Below are 12,579 nucleotides of genomic sequence, written 5' to 3' on the forward strand. Positions count from 1 at the left end.
CGCTTACAGACACTTACCAGTCTACTACACTTGGAGGAAGTAACGGAGGGATTCTTTCTAAAAATTCCCAAACTTTCCCTTCTTCCGATTACTTTCTCTTAATCAATTGACCATCTCGTCCTCTGAGAGTAGCAATTAAACTTACATTAAATACAATATAATACCCAAAATATAGCTTCCAAGTTTCTTTGGGATCATAATGACAGAAAAAAAATAACAAATATTTATACAACTGGTGCAGCAGGGTTCTATCAGAGGCCAGTTTACCCCTAATCGTAGGCAAATCATCACAAGTCACCAAATTCTCTCTAATTTATCAATAGTAAGACTTATAAGGAATAAAAACTCTGATAACGTGCACAGTCTACAATAGTTTCAATTAAAGAGGCTTTTACAATGTTTTGATGTATCCGAAATGATAGGCAATCATAATTGTAGAATTCGTTAAGAACAGAGTGCCTTTTTTCAGTACACAGTGTTTCTAAATGCAGTCTGGATTTTCAATAACGATTATTACTTTTCAATTGTGTCCACGTTCGTATTTTCATCGGGATTGATTTCCTCATAATAGGAATTGGTACCACCACTGCGATTACAATCTACACAGCGAGGTACATATCAGTCCTATTTTTCTGCACTTGAATACGCGTTCCCATCCCATCTCACACCTACAATATATAAGTTAAAATAGAGAGTCCAGAGCTGGAGCTTTCACTGTTATGATTGGTTCCAAATACTTTTCAATCCTCTGCGATCCCCAGAAAGTAGGAGATACTGTAGTTTGTTATCCTTCCAGAGTTGTACCTGATGGTAAACCCGAAATAAGTGCTAATGGGCTGCTGCCTGGTAGGTTGCAAAGCTTCCAACTGAATTTCAATTGTGACGGGATATCTCAATAGCTTTCATGAATACTCGATAACGCAGCTAACCTAATGTAAGCACTGACCTTTCAGCACCGTACAAAGTAAGGAGAATCAATTCACCAGGAGCAGTGACGGATTCAGGGATCGCTTTCTCATTGTTGAAAATGTTGACTTGTTTCTGTAGATCTTTGCGTTTCTTCAGCAAATGGTATGCCTTTTACTTTCCTTGGCTGATCGCACCTGTGACAGCATATAAAAATGCTAAATGTGTTTTAGAATGGGTTTTAGAATGGGTTTTTCCTCTGCATGGTTTAATAAATGTAACATCTATAGAGGTAACCAAGAAAGATCTGTCGCTTCTTCATCCACCAACTTCGAACATCGATATGTCATCTAAAACGTACCTGGAAGATCAAAAATAGTCCCTATTAGCATCGACGACCTTCTGCAAACGTTCTGGAAGGCCATGGATTCCATCGCGGTAGAACTTTGTGGGTCGTGAAGCGAAGAAGGTATCAAGTGCATTTAGCACCTCTACTACGGATTTGAATTGGCGTCCTCTAAGGTGATTCTCCAAGGAATTTAACAGGTGATAATCGGACGGGGCAATGTCCGAGGAGTATGATGGATGCAATAGTGTTTCCCATCCAAGGCGTAGAATGGTGTTCCCGGTCATCCTAGCCATGTGAGGCTTAGCGTTGTCCTGTAGCAGGAGATCGATTCAGAAGTGCTGGCTCCAGTTGAACACGGTTCAACTGCTGACAGTATACAGTTGCATTGATCCTCTGATCAGCTGGTACCAGTTTCCGATGCACTATGCCGAGTAGTCCACCAAACACACAGGAAGATCTTCTTGTGATACAATGCTGGTTTCGGCTGTTTTGGAACCAGTTAATGGAATGCTAACCAATGCTGACGGCGCCCTGGAGCCTTGTACAGGACCCACTTCCCATCACATGTGAACACCCTGTCCAGAAATGGCTCCTTTCTCAGACGAGACAGCAAAAAAACACAGGTATCTGCTTGCATTGCATTCTGGCCCGGAGTCAAATCATGTGGAACCCATCGACTCAACTTGTAGTGCATCCCAAGCTGATGGCGGAGCTGCCGAATGATTTCTCCACTCACACTGAATTCTAGTCTCAGTTCCTCACATGTCTGGCCACTGTTCGCCTCATTTGCAGCCTGAAGATCTTCATTTTGTACATGTGTTGGTCTTCCGGCACGTGGTGCGTCTTCGAGTGTTTCGTCACCGTCCTTAAACTTGTTACCACCGATGCACTGTCCGCGTAGTCATGACACCCTCACCAAAGACCTGGCATATCTTCCACTCCGCTCCAGCAGTGTTTGACCCCAGTTTGAACTCGTGCAGCATACACGCCCTTATGACGCTCTGTGGAGGTCCCATGTTCACTCTGTGTCCTTACGCAATTTCAAGGTGTAACTGAACTGCCACAACCACCCACACCAACAACTGATCTTCACCTTATTCGGATTCAACTCAAGGTGTGAGGACCAATTGAACCAGCCTGCACAAAAAGCGACCGAGCTTTCTTGGTTACTTTTATATTTCCTCATTTGCTAATAAGGCCAAAAGTACAAGGAGATCAATATCTTCCCCAATAATTGATACTGGATGTGGCTGTTAGAGAGAGATTTCTGTTGCTGTTCGCACAATCTGGGTATCTGCATCGGCAGAGGCTTGAAGAACACTGATGCCAGCAGCCGTGAGATGCTTAGAAAGTATTTCAATAAATCTAGATTTGTTCTTCAGATTCGCAAGGAACTTCTCTTGAGATGTGACAACTGGCGTTGAAAAAGTAAACATAACAGTTGGAGAACGTAGCTTGACAGAACGCCTTACTCACTCTGTGCGTAGTCTAGGAGTAGTACTTAACGAAGTTTTTTATATGTTATCCCGATTCTATCACAATGATTTCAATTAAACTTGGATGTGATATTATGTGTATTATAGTGTATTTAATGTAAGTTTAATTGCTACTCTCAGAGGACGAGATTGTCAACTGGTTAAGAAAAAGAATCGAAAGAAGGGAAAGTTTGGGAACTTTTAAAAAATACCTCCGTTACTTCCCCCATGTAAGCGTAGTCCTTTGTTATTTGAATGAACTAAAAGTAACAACAACAGTGCAAATACACCCTGTTTCAAAAAGAATATACGTATTACGAAGAAACATTTTGTCCAAAACTATCGATCGCTGCGCCTCAGCTCGGCTATTGGAGAAAAGAATACATAGTCTAGTTTATATTAATAGCCGCTAGATGTCAGTTGTCTTATGTTTTGCTTCATAACCGCCATATGTTTAAAATGGCTACTCCGCAACAGAAATCATTTTGTGTTCTCGAGTTTGCGAAGCGCAATTCCGTGATTACAGTGTACAACGTGAGTTATAGCTATTAAAGTGAGAACCAGTATTTTGCATGCGCTGCGAACATCAGAACAAGTTGAGTTGCAATAATCTAGTCAATATTGAGCTTCGAAGTGATTCAATCTACCATTTTTCAGTTTCCGTAGGGCTTTAAGAGAAGATGGGAAGTATTATTGGGACGCTGAATCAGTGCTGATTATAGATTTCATCCGGGGGGAATTTTAACACACATAATGATTGGACACAATAATTCTTGTATATTAGGAGTAGGGGATTTAGGATTTAGATTTCTGGGCTTTCGGCATCTATGGCCATGTTAGCCCGTCACGTATGAGAGATGGCGTCCCTCGGCAAGTACACGACAGGCCCGTAGCCAGCCCAAAAATTTAGGGGGCACCGGTAGAAGTTAGGGGGCTCCACCCAATCATATTATACTTCATCACCATATTATAGTTCATTTGCAAGCCTACCGTGAAACTTTTAGGGATGCCAGTCAAAGTTTAGGGGGCCCCGGGACCCCCGTGGATACGGGCCTAGTACACGATCCGGGGAAAGGGAAGGAAGAAAGAATTGGAGAAGGAAGGAAGTGGCCTAGGACCTATATGTTAGATACCCTCCGGTATTTGCCTGGTGTGAATGTGGAAAACCCAGGAAAATCTCATTCAAGATGACTGGCCTGAAAAAGCTATTTATACTTTTTCGATCGAGTGCCCCCACTGGGAATCGAGCCCGGAACCACTCGTTCCGACGGCGAGAGCGTTAGCGACTACGCTACGTGGGGTCACTATATTAGGATGCGTCAGTTTGAACTGAAACGACGAACACTATTAGTTTGACGTAACGGACAATGAATTTTCTTTATGTGATAGATGTAAAAATTATATTTTAAATTTCCACTTGTTTCAGTACAACTTACAGTTCATTTACACTCTCACACATAAAAGAATTCCTATATTGTGTTGACTCTTTCTTTTAAATGTATATCTTAATAAATAAACATACAGATTGTTCCATTTAGAAACATTTCTAAAGATCGCACTATCTGACGTCAGTCAATACGTACTGTCTTTCTTCACGCTGCATTCGATTCGTTGAACTAGGAACCCAATGACCAAAGTCTTCCAACAAAACCGAAGAAGTCTGTGGCTATTTGAGAATGTTTTTTCGAAGCGTTACCCCCTACAGCAAACGCGATCAAGGAGGGTATTTGGTAACTTTACTTTCGCCAGAATTATAAATCATACTGTGAGCCAGTCAGGGTTTCCAGGTCTTTTTTGCTAAGTCCAGGTCTATAATAGTAGAGTTCCAGTACTCTGCACAAAGCATCTTCAAAGCAGCTGTTTCTTGCTAAAATCCCATTGCCTGGCAACCAGGAGCGGATCCAGGATAGACTTTGGGGGGGGGGAGGATTTAATACTGCTACTTAGAACTACTTTTAAGAGCTCCAAACTCTGGGGTGAGTGTTATTTATATATAAAATAAGAAAGTTTCCTCTCGATCACCACCACCCCTGGATCCGCCCCCTGCTGGCAACACGTCTTTCCTTTTTTCTCCTTCCTTTGGACATATTTTAAACAGCAGGAAGTCTATTGTTCCGAAACGCACCAAATACGCCCAAGCTGACGTTTTCTCCGCGCTTTCGCGTTTGTGATTAGCCATCCCCATTTAAATACATGGTCAGCGTATTCCAAGCGTACGCATGAGCAAGAAAAACACTTTGCAAACGCTACAAATAGCCGGGGACGAAGAAGTCCTCAGGAGGAGACTCCGATATTCCCTTATTAAGCCAAATATTCTGCGCACCGACTTTGCCTAAGCTAAAGGGGCAATACGTTCTGGATTACATGTCCATTTTGGTAGACGCCAACGAAGAATGCGTTGTCTAAAAACTTTTATTTGAGAACATTTCGATTATTGCTGTCGTTTTCACATTCAGTTTTGTCCGAAGTCACAATACTGACCATAGTCTAAATGTTAGAATTCAGAGGACGCCGAAAGGACCATCTATGGAGAATCATCAACCGTACAAACCAATGTTGTGTACACTTTTTCTATCCTACCTATGGATCAAAAGATCCAATATATTTCAGGCAAAAAATTTCTTGTAGGCCTTATATCTAGAGAATTACATATAGTATAGCCAAACCCAAACTATCACTTAACTACGTGTGATGTGCTTATTCCGCTATATATATATATATATAAAAGCTCGATTTAGTGGCCGTTCAAAAATTTGTGGCCCCTGATCCAAGAACTAATTATATTCCAAGATCGCAATCTTCTTATGTATTTTTTTAATCAATCCTAAAGTTCTTTGCCAAAAACCCATCTTTTGATCCATTTTTGCATCATTCCTAAAATTCTTGTTAATTCAATTAAATTTGTATAATTTACGGAAGAAATATGTAACTTTTTTCACAAGAACATTATATGAGCAATCATGAGTTCTTTACCTCTGACAAATAATGTCACAAAACGAGATGCAAAATGTATGCCTGTAACCACGTAACACTCCATATAAGCAAGCCATGATAAACTTATGTGCTATGTCAAGGTAATGTTCCATTGCAAGGTAACGGTTTAATTTCTTCTTACATACGACAGTAAGATTTTTATAACGTACAGAAGAAATGTGTAAAGAATTTTTTTTTAGACATTCTTGTATACACGTAGGCCTATACTCAACGTCGCTGATGCGCCTTCTAACTACAGATGCACTACCGCGCTACAGTGTGAGCAATAGCGTACGCAAGAATTTATTTCGGGAGGGGTCCAAACTCAATATGAGGATATTTTATATTAAAATTCCTAAAATTGCCCCTAAAATTAGGCTAAATTTACACAAAAGTCGAAATTTCGTGGGGGGTCCGGACCCCCAGGACCCACCCCTGCGTACGTCATTGAGTGTGAGGCACGTGCTCCGTCCTCAACGCTGATTCGGTTAGATAGCATTCGTATCTTTTAGTGGCAATCTAATAAAGGTTGGTTTGTATTTTAGAACTGTAGTGTTTGTAGGTTGTCATCATTCTGTATTTATAACCATAACGGTTAAGTCCTCCTAAAGTAAATCTACACCAAGCGCACTTAGCAATGCAACTCCTTCCACAAGAAATAATTTATAAGATAGTAGGAGCTCATTTCCTGACGAAAGAAGTACATAAGTAATGAAATCAAATATATTGACCCAAAATAGGATAGCACGATCAATTCTTGTCCTTTACACATGGACGGAATCGAAGCCACGGCCCTTGAACAGAATCGCTTACGTTAATCTTTCAGCCACACTTCGATTGCTTTTAAAGTAGCTTTCTCTTCATTGAGAACACTCGTCCTGAGGGTTTTTCCATAACACAATGTGACAGCTTAGTATGTTTGTAGATGCATTCTGGTGGAAAATCGGCTTTTGTGCTGGTAACTCTTCCTTACACAAACACTTGTCCTCTCCAGAATAATGTTTAACCATATGGATACTTGTATTGAGAGCCTCCTCATTCAAAAGCCACCCTTCCACTTCATCTCCCCTTCATTCAATTCAACACAAGGGGCAGCTTCCCTCTCTATGGGCCTGGAGGCATGCTTATGCTGCCATCTGTGGATTCTTGTTATAACTAATAGGTTTAATCTTTCAAATGTGTACTTATCACTTCGGTTAACCAAAGAATAGATACATATTATATTTACAATGTTTTCATTTTTAAAGGGGGAGGAGGTGGCCTAAGGTAACCTCAACTGTAATTTCAACTTTTTTCCTGTTCTTACGAGAATCTACAAATTTTCAAGGTACTGATTTGAACCATAACACCTAAAACTTGAAAATCTGAAAGATTTTTTTTATATAAGTTTACTTTAGGCCTGTATAAAGAATGTTAACCCATGTTAAGCAGATTATGTTAACCCATAAACCAGATTATGTTATATTAATTTAATTAGGCTTTGAAAATGAAATGAAATATTTAGTTTAACTTCCCATGTTATGCACTGAGACTGATGATGAGTAATGAATGAAATGGTGGAACAAAGAAACGTTAGAACCCCGAGAAAACTCACGCACACGGTGTTTGTCCACCACAAAGCTCACTTGACGCGATCTGGGATCGAATCAGGGACCTCTCGCGCCAGATGTGAAGGATCTACCACATCATCTATTTAGCCTTTGGTAAGTATAATTTACAGAAAATAGGATTAGCTTATGTATTGTAATTTACGTTATAATCATTAGATTTTTAAAATGAAATATTTAACTTCCCAAGATGTTATCATTTTAGGCTAAAGGGCACGGATGATTAATTAAATTGAATGATTTGAAAAGAATTGGTGGAGTAAGAATCCTGTCCACCACAAGCCCATATGTTCTGATATCGAGCCAATAACCCCTGGCATCAGAGGTGAGCGTTACCTCTTTTTTTTTTAATACTCATTCAACTTTTTCTTACACTTGAAGTTCTATTGGACTCGAAAAGTTAAAGAGTTAAAAACCCACGGACACGAAGTTGACCACCAAAGTCACGTGGACTCCGAACGAATTAGGGCCCCTCGGCACTAGAGTTGATGGCTCTAACACTTTAATTTCTCTCTTTATATTTTTCAAGACTATCAGACTCAACAAGGACATGAATACAGAAGCATTCAGGACAGTTAGCGGCCATGTCCTTCAGATGAACAGCCGAAAACACTAGGTTGTTACCACCGACATCACTGAGCCACTGCACTATCAATAACGAAATTGTAGCTTTCAATAATCAAGGATAATGAAGTTGTAGCTATTAATAACTAAGTATAACGAAGTTGTCACTATCAATAACCAAGTATAACGAAGTTGTAGCTATCAATAACCAAGAATTGCAATGTTTTGACTATCAATAACCAAATATAACGAAGTTGTAGCTATCAATAACCAAGTATAACGAAGTTGTAGCTATCAATAACCAAGTATAACGAAGTTGTAGCTATCAATAACCAAGTATAACGAAGTTATAACTATCAATAACCAAGAATAGCAATGTTTTGACTATCAATAACCAAATATAACGAAGTTGTAGCTATCAATAACCAAGTATAACGAAGTTGTAGCTATCAATAACCAATTATAACGAAGTTATAACTATCAATAACCAAGAATAGCAATGTTTTGACTATCAATAACCAAATATAACGAAGTTGTAGCTATCAATAACCAAGTATAACGAAGTTGTAGCTATCAATAACCAATTATAACGAAGTTGTAACTATCAATAACCAAGTATAACGAAGTTGTAGCTATCAATAACCAAGTATAACGAAGTTGTAACTATCAATAACCAAGAATAACGAAGTTGTAGCTATCAATAACTAAAAATAACGAAGTTATAGTCATCAAAAAGCATTAATAACGAAGTTGTAGCTGCCAAAGATCATAAACAACTAACTGCTTATTCACACGTGGTCACCGAGTGACGTAACTGAATTGCGTCACTGGTTGTGAACCAGGGAACCGGCAGCAGACGCCGAGGTTTCTTGTTCTTTTCTGTCCCCTCCCCCTCTCCTGTTATGACCCAAATTATGGATGGAGTTGCTAGTGCATATAGAAATAGATGGAACATGGAGAAACACACATAGCCATTCCTTGTTCGAGATTTCAGTGTCCACTCGAATAAAGTTGAATTAGTTATTTTATGGACGTAGCCGGGGAGGCTGTTCGATTTTATTTTAGCTAGATATAATTTATTTATTATTTTTTAAGAGAATTATTCCAAATTGTTCCGACTTCCGGAACATTTTTTTTCTTTTTAGATATTTAGCACTGAATCCTTGCACTTGAGTGGGTTCCCTGGGTTCCGAAGGTGCTGACATGAAGGGGAATATTTTAGGTTCCCCGGACGACAATTGGCCTGAACGAGCTTGAATGAGGCTCCTGAGGATTCGCAGGACGGCTTTCTTTCTGCCAAAAGGCTTACCTTAGAGGAGGATTTGCATGAGAGCAATCCTGTCATTAAGACAATATATACATATGTATATTATTTCCATGCTTTTTTTTTTTTTTTTTTTTGGAGTATTGCAACTCCAAAGTCAAAACAAACTTTGTAATTAATTTCTCAATTTATATTCTTTTGCTAAACGCGCGTAATATTCTTCCACTTTCCAATATTTTTGTTTATATATTTTTATTACTTAGAGTTCAACTTCATTTCAACACCTAACTACAAGGCTATATGAGACATAGATCTACAAACCACAGTACCTGTTAGGGATGCGCACGAGACGAGTTGAGACATGATTTTCCTGACAAAATTCGAATCGAGACACGGCTCTTCCAATAGAGAAATATACATTTTTCGAGTCGAGACATCATTTTTACATCACATTTTCGAGACGAGACAGACACAAATCTTGTCTCGTGCGCATCCCTAGTACCTGTCACCGGAAATGAAATCCGACTCCTGCAAGGACAGCAAAGCTCTAAGCACTTAGCCACAAAGAATCCCATCAATATATGTTTGGTTTTGTTAAAAACATATTTCCTTCCTTTACTTCTTTCCTTAATGATTTAATAATAATAATAATAATAATAATAATAATAATAATAATAATAATAATAATAATAATAATAATAATATAATTCTTGTAAAGAAAATAAAAAGGACGCCAATAGTTTTTTCAAATTAATATGGAAACCAAGAATGATAGCAGATTTATACCACGTATGGTTTTAGCATAGAGATTAGAGTCGAGATCGAACAGAATAGATTACAGAAAACTGCTTCTCCCTACCTATAACCTTTTCACCTTATAGTAATCAACGTTTAAACCGGAAGTAGTTGATTTATACTACTTTCGGTTTGAATATAGGGTTAAGAGAGGAGATAGTACATATTCTCGGAATGCTAAATCGATTACAAAAACACTTTTCGCTATCTATTACCGTTTTTATTCTATGGCGATCAACACTGAAACCGGAAATGGTTTACTTCTGCCACTACCGGTTTGAATAAAGTGTTAAGAGAGAAAATGCAATGTATTCTTAGAATGCTAATTCGATTCCAAGGAAATCGAACTCGCTCTCTTATCGATTTTCCTCTATGTAGATTAATATTGAAACCGGAAGTCGAACTGCATTTTTACCACGTTCGATTGATCAATCATCTCCATTAACGAACTCGGACGAAATGCCATAATCGCTCCACATATCTATTGCAAAAACAAATATATATATATATATATATATATATATATATATATATATATATATATATATATATATAAATTTGGCATTTGTTCAAGAATTATCGGGGGAATAACGTACGGATGTACCAACAATACAATATTTTAAGTCCCGCTACGTGATAATAATAATAATAATAATAATAATAATAATAATAATAATAATAATAATAATAATAATAGAAGTCAAATTAAACAGTCTCTAAATAATAATTGATTTAGCAAGTGTATTGGCTTCAATCATTGGTCGTCAAGGCTAAATGAAATTTTAACATTGTACTTGCAGTAGACAGTAGCAAAGAGGCGGCTGAGTATGGTATACTGCACTTCCCCCGCACTCACCCCTGCGCATGTACTCCTCAACACCTTGTCACAATATCAATCTAGATAAATTTCAATGTCAAATACGTTCTTTCCCATGTGTACAAGGCAGGACTCTGAGCAATCACTTACTCTTCACCTCATTAACAAAAGCTTCGAATTTTCATTTCCTGAATGGTACTTAGTTTATAACATATATTTCTGCATCAAAATACAATTTTCATTCTTAATTTCTCGCAACCCACAAAAGCATGGCCCGCGACCCACACTTTGAGAAACACTGATTTAATACTTTGGAAAATAATTCTTTCTCGCGGTAGTTTTTACTTTTTTTTTACTAGCTTCTATGTTGTAGTGAAAAGAAAGTCAGAAAGATGTCTCTGTTATCAATGCTTAGTAGAGAGGAAGCTAGAGTCATCTATCGGATAACTTCAGAACTGCGTGCAGCTTCAGAAACAACATACAGCTGTAAATTGTCAACATTCTCCATTTTGCTTCCGTTCAATTGACGTTTTAAATGTGGGTGTGGTATCTCCATTACTTTAATATCAAAGCTTTTTAAATTTTGCTAGTATCGCATAATCTTTAAGTCTTCGTGCATGAAATGTAGTGAAGAGATCGCTTATTGTTGCCAAGGGGGTGTAGCTCAGTGGTAGAGCATTCGACTGCAGATCGAGAGGTCCCCGGTTCAATCCCGGGCGCCCCCTCTTAGTTTTATTATTTAGTTTCCGTTTTACAATAATCCCTTTCTAACTTCCAATACATATGCTAAGGTAACTAAACATGTTTCCATTACTGATTATTTCGTAGGTACTGCTCAAAGTCATATTTACATCCATAGGTATATATACCCGAATTAAATGCCCTGCACTAAACTCAACAAAAGAATTTGTCCAATCAGAGGGCGCATACTGTGTATTAAGAACAGCTATGTCGTTAGGTTTTCTACACCAGACAATTATTTAGTTACATATCTTAATCAGCCCATCTCACGATACTGAATTAAAATTAAAAAGTTATCACTATTGTAAATTAAAATTAAAATTAAATTAATTAAAATTAATTAAAATTAAATTAAATTAAAATTAAAAAGTTATCTATTATTATTATTATTATTATTATTATTATTATTATTATTATTATTATAAGCATGTTAGAGATTTATGAGTAATATTAGATGAAAAGTTGCTTTTTCAGAAAAATCTTCAGGTTGTAATCTCCAAAGCTAGGAGGAATTTAATAATGTTCAAATGGTTAAACTTTACTAATATTAAAACCTGCAAAATTCTCTATATGTGCAATGTCAGGTCTCATCTTGAATTTTGTACGGTAATTTGGAATAGTGAAGCAAAATATTTTAGTTCTTCGATTGAATCAGTTCAAAATTCATTCTTAGCCTAGTTAAAATGGAAGTTTAAAGAAAAAGGAGAGGCGATCTTGTCAGACATAAAGGTGGATCTTAATCTTACCTCTCTGTCTGATAGGCGTCGGCTCTTTGACTTGAAATTTTTTCATGTAATTCTGCATGGGGATTTTGTTCTGGAGAACTTTTTCTCTTTAAAAATTCCTCACAGAAACATTAGGAAATTTGTTCCGTTTATTAGTAATTATTTAATAAGATCTTCAATATATAAAAGTATATAAACAGCTAATAACCTTTATCCAGTTCTGGATGTGTTTTATAAGAGTTTCAAGAAGGTGCCTGAATTATTTTTTTTTTATTTTTTTAAATAAACTATGAAATGTCTTAGTATTTTTAGACTTGCAACTGGTTGTCTTAATTTTGTTTTGTATTTTTATTAAATACTGTA

The 12,579-nt window shown here is 37.4% G+C and overlaps 1 non-coding gene across 1 annotated transcript; it reads left to right on the forward strand.

The window, feature by feature from the left end:
• The first annotated feature begins 11,403 nt into the window (after positions 1 to 11,403).
• Positions 11,404 to 11,475, forward strand: TRNAC-GCA (transfer RNA cysteine (anticodon GCA)). The gene has a single exon. It is a non-coding gene; the product is annotated as a tRNA-Cys (tRNA).
• Positions 11,476 to 12,579: the final 1,104 nt, after the last annotated feature.

This window comes from Thermobia domestica, chromosome 5, assembly GCF_964235325.1.
Source record: "Thermobia domestica chromosome 5, izTheDome1.hap1.1, whole genome shotgun sequence".
Taxonomy (NCBI): Eukaryota; Metazoa; Arthropoda; class Insecta; order Zygentoma; family Lepismatidae; genus Thermobia; species Thermobia domestica.